The following is a 4,663-nucleotide window of genomic DNA, read 5'->3' as shown; positions in this document are numbered from 1 at the left end:
ACTGACTTGGGCACAAAGTTTTAAAAAAAAACCACAAGGAAAAGGAAGGGGAGAGGTGATCACCTGGACAGGATGCTACAAAGAGCAGTTGCAGGCAACAAGCATTAAAAAACCCAAAACAAACAGGTAAGAGAAATATAGTAGATGGCTATTTAAGAACAAGAAGATCAGCATAAGCAACAAATGCCATGGAAAAAAAGGGATGCTTGCCTCTGGCTCAACACCTGCCTACATGTATGTGTGCATGTGTGGAAGTGTGTGCAGCAGACACACATGTCCAGGTGGTAAAGTGGTAGCTGTTGCCAGTTACACACATAACATTACATTCACAGTAAAATAAGTGTAAATTCACACTTGATAGTAGAGAGGCTGAGCAACATGGTCAAGAACAGGCCTGATTCTCTACCGCTCACACCAGGGGCACAGCCCACCAGCAGCAGATTTGGACCTGCTCCCACTTGGTAGAAGGTGCTTCCATCAGTCAAACACTGCTCACTCATTATTAACAGTGGAAAAAGCCATTGACAAATCCCCTCTTTTTGTTCTATCACACCACCAGGCTTCTTCCAGCCTGTCAAACCTGTTTCATGATCAGACTTGGTAAAAAGCATTAACCCAACTCAGGAACTTTTCTCAGCGAGTTACTCATCATTCACCCAAGCATGTCTCAACAGCAAAGTAGTATGTCAGGTTCTTAGGAGACCGGAATGTTTCTAATGATTTACAGCTTTTCATTGTACCCAAGTTGAAACCACATTTTTTTCTCCACTTTGTGATAGAAAAGGGTCCTTTTTAATTATGCCCCGCAGTCCTTTTGCACGTAACGCTCCCATTGACGTCAATGAGAGTTACGCACGTGGAAGTCATGCAGAATCAGGTCATTTCTGACTAGTTGTTAGTCTGTAGCATGTAGCAAAGCAATGGCTGAAAAACAGGGTTATCACTCCTACTTTTTTTCAAATAGGTGGCAGTGAATGGTAGGTAATGGAAGAGGTTTGGCTAATGAAGGGTTAAGGCTACAAACACAGAACTCAGAAGAAAGGACACAAGTAAAGAGATTTAAAGCATTATGAAGATCAACACACAACAGAATGTAAGTGAAAGCTTGCAACAGTTCGTCGCCATCTAGAAACACGTTTCACTTTAATTTGCTATAGGAGACTGCTCATCTGAGAAATGTTAAGCAAGATACTTTCAGGCAAAATATTACTCCATCCTCTCTCTACACACGTGGTGGCTTTTGGGTGGGTTTAACATTAAAAAAAGAAAATTTTAAGAAAATGCATTTGCAAAACTGCCCTCAGACATGCACACATCCTCTGCTAATGCTAGCAGGCATCCACTGCCAGCATTAGGACTTAATCTTTCCAGATTTCTTCTGGCACCAAAAGCCAGCAGTCAAAGACAGGAGGACAATATTCTCAGACACAGACACTCTTACTTCAGATCCATATTTTAGGATGAAGTCTTCTAGGTAAAGATCTAAGAGTTTTCATTTCTAGGTAAGTTCCCATTGGTATCTATGTTAAATCAGACTGTATCTACACCTCATCTATTTAATGACGGCTATGTGAATGTTCCTCTAGGCATGGGACAGATCTGCAGCTTGTAGAGTCTGGAGTAGCTTCATGTACATCCGAGAGGTTTTACAGAGATTGAATAACTTGCTGCGTAAATCCATGCTCCTTACGGTGCCTGATTGCCAACCAATCTTTTTCAGACACTTCCAAAATCTGCCTCAGAAAAAGAGTTTACTAATTATAGCAAAGCAACTGTGCCAGGCACATAATGGACTTTTGACTCCCTGATTCTTGGCCAAAGGCTGTCACTACCCCAAAAACCACATTATCCAGTAACGGCAGTGCCAAAAGCAGAGCAGCTTTGAGACCTTGCAGTGATGTCCTGGCTCTTTACAGGACAATTCCTGAGCACAGCACTGCAGTCAGAGGGAGCATATGGACACCAACAGGTCACGGGGATGTCAAGGCACAATGGACTATACCATTTTCTCTCCAGATCACTCTTCCTACTACTCTGCCCCCTTGGGAGCAAGGGAAAGAAAGGAGCTATGGCAGTCCCACCACTGCTCCCTGAACAGCCGCAAAGTGGAGAAATCCAAATAAATTTAACATTTCCAGAGTCTTCTAAAGAAAGAAGCACTCTGCAGCAGCTGCTGTGCCACCTGAACGGCAGCTCTGCCACGCAGACTCTGCAGGCACAGGAGCCCATCTTGATCTGCCTCTGGTTTGACACAACCCTTTGGGTCACTTCTCCACCCCAGCAGCTGGGGGAGTGTTCACACAGGAGTGTGCCCTGAAGACAAGCTCCTCCTGTTGCCAACTTATCTTATCTGAGACACTAAGGTGCAGGAGGGCCCAGGGGAACACAAGGATCTTGCTTCATCCCCTCTCCAGCTGTGTGTTGAGGTAAGTGCCCCAAGCCAGGAGCACACCCACCAAAAGCTCTACCTACAGTGACTGGGAGAGGTGTCTAAAATTGCATGTGATGAATTTGGCCAATACAGCTCCTGCACAGGGATCTGGCAGGGACACAGGATCAACCAAGTGTGTTTCATTTGAAACGGGGCACAATTTTTGCATCAGTCTCAAGACCTGCAGGAATTAGAACAGGTCATAGGGATACATTTCAGTCTTACACCATGTCCTGGTTCTGAAGGAATACCCCAAGAGTATCTTGCAGTAGTTATAAAAGGCAGTGGGAGACTCCACACCACATTTTGACCATACTGAATTCTGTACCCAGTATTTCCCCACTGCAAGACAGGAGCTAGACTAAACCCTTGTAGCAAAGAACTTACTTGGTGAGTTTACCTTGTACTGCTGCTTGTGCTTTCCATCTGGACAAGCTCTGACCACCAGAGATACAGCAGCAGCTTTGGACAGTAACAGTTTCTGACTTTCTTTTTTGCCACCTGTGTTTGTGTGCACACATGGGTATGGAACCTGTGAAACATGATCTGGCCATCTGCACCAGTGAAAGGCTTAATTCAGTTCCGTATCCAGGTGATAGCCCTGCACTGATCCCAGTGACCAATTTCCACTGCAAAACTTTCAGGCAGCCTCCCATTTTTGGGCTGGGAAAGCCACATTCCTGCGGGAAGGACCATCTGAACAAAGAAGTTTGTGCCACTTCTCTGCATGGCATGGAAAGCAATCCTTCAGCGTGACTGACAGATAAAAACACACTGCACGCCAAAGTCAAAATTTCCCATGTGCTGGTTAACAAACCTCTCTTGTTACTTTTTTTGCAAGATAAGAACTGAATTAAATCTTTGCAACAAACAATTTAATTCAGATCAGTATCTCCTGGGAGCAGATCACACTTTCACCCCTCTGCACTCAGCAAAGAGGGGCTGGGTCTCCATCTGGCTCACGGCTTCAGTCCCAGGCAGGACAGATAGAGAATGATCTCAGAGAGGGCAGAGGTAATGCCTGTTCCCTGGCAAGCAGCAGAAGCAATGTGAGCAGTTTCCTCTGAAGATTAAGCATGCTCTTATCACCACTGTGACTCCTCTGGTTCAGCCTTCCCAAAAGGTTCACAGGAGGCGACATATTCCAGCAATGTTGTAGCAAACCTTTGAACAGTCAGAGCAGGAAGACTATTCCAGTAACTTCTCTCATGGGGCTTCCTTCAGTGGGGGAGTAGTTAGGGGCTCTCCCATTCTCTGCCAGACCACATCTCCTTGGAGTGGTGGCTTTGGAGAGGGCAGTGAGGTGCCATGCAGGTCGCTACCTGCACTGGCTTTGGGGCTGTGCCTGTGCCAGCCATGAGCAGCAGGGAGTGAGAGCTGTGCCGTCATTTACAGCGTCACTCCACCACTGCTGGCGGAAGCAAAGTTTCCTACTGCTGCTGCCTAAAACTCTGATAAGGAAGTCTCTTGGCTACTCAAATCCAAAAACAAGTCTTCAGAGAGGAAGGGGAGCAGCTCAGCCTCTGCTTCCTAGCTCTCAGAATGAGAAGCGATACCAGCTTGAAGGATTCAGGGCTCTTCCGTGTCTACTCTCCCCTACAGCTGGGTGACAGGAGCTGGGGTTTTTATTATGCATTGGATCCCTCATTATTTGGGAAGTAGTTGTCTTCTATGGAGCCAGGACTGACTTCAGACTGGGAGGATGTCTTTGGCCTCACTATGAATGCCACAAAAACATGTAAAACATATTTTCACTCTCAGAAAATAATCAAAGGTCGCTTATATGAAGACAGCTTGCAGGGAGAAGCTTGGGGAGCAGATCCTGTGCCTGAGACTGAAGCAAAAGGTGCCCAGAGTGAGGTCTCTCTGCTGGCACTGTCCCCTTGGGGTATGGAGAGGAGGCATCAGCAGCAGCAGAGCTAGCTGCAGAGATAGCCATCTCTCCAAGTCCTGCACTGCACCTGCTTCAGTTCCCAGCTCAGATGAGGGTGCTGCTTAGCCCTCTCCCTCTAAATCTGAGTTGTGCCCATTGCACGGAACACCCTTGTGCAGGGCAGTACCAGCAGTACCCGCATGGCACTGCCAGGCAAGGTGCTATGTTGGGAATACCATGAAAAGTGGCTGGATCTGTCCCGCACCACCCAGTCCTCTGGCACATCCAGACCTAATGAGTTAAATTCTCACTGAAACATGGCATCTTGTGACTCCAAAGCTGCCAATGTTTGGAAAAAC

General features: G+C 46.6%; 1 protein-coding gene across 2 annotated transcripts in view; it reads right to left on the bottom strand.

Annotated features, from left to right (window-relative positions):
- The window catches only part of MBNL3 (muscleblind-like splicing regulator 3), a 54,786-nt gene that overhangs the window by 9,140 nt on the left and 40,983 nt on the right, over positions 1–4,663 (bottom strand). The gene's annotated exons all lie outside the window — the stretch shown is intronic.

This window comes from Acanthisitta chloris, unplaced genomic scaffold, assembly GCF_000695815.1.
Source record: "Acanthisitta chloris isolate BGI_N310 unplaced genomic scaffold, ASM69581v1 scaffold10377, whole genome shotgun sequence".
NCBI lineage: Eukaryota > Metazoa > Chordata > Aves > Passeriformes > Acanthisittidae > Acanthisitta > Acanthisitta chloris.
This window is presented reverse-complemented; position numbering and strand designations above follow the sequence as displayed.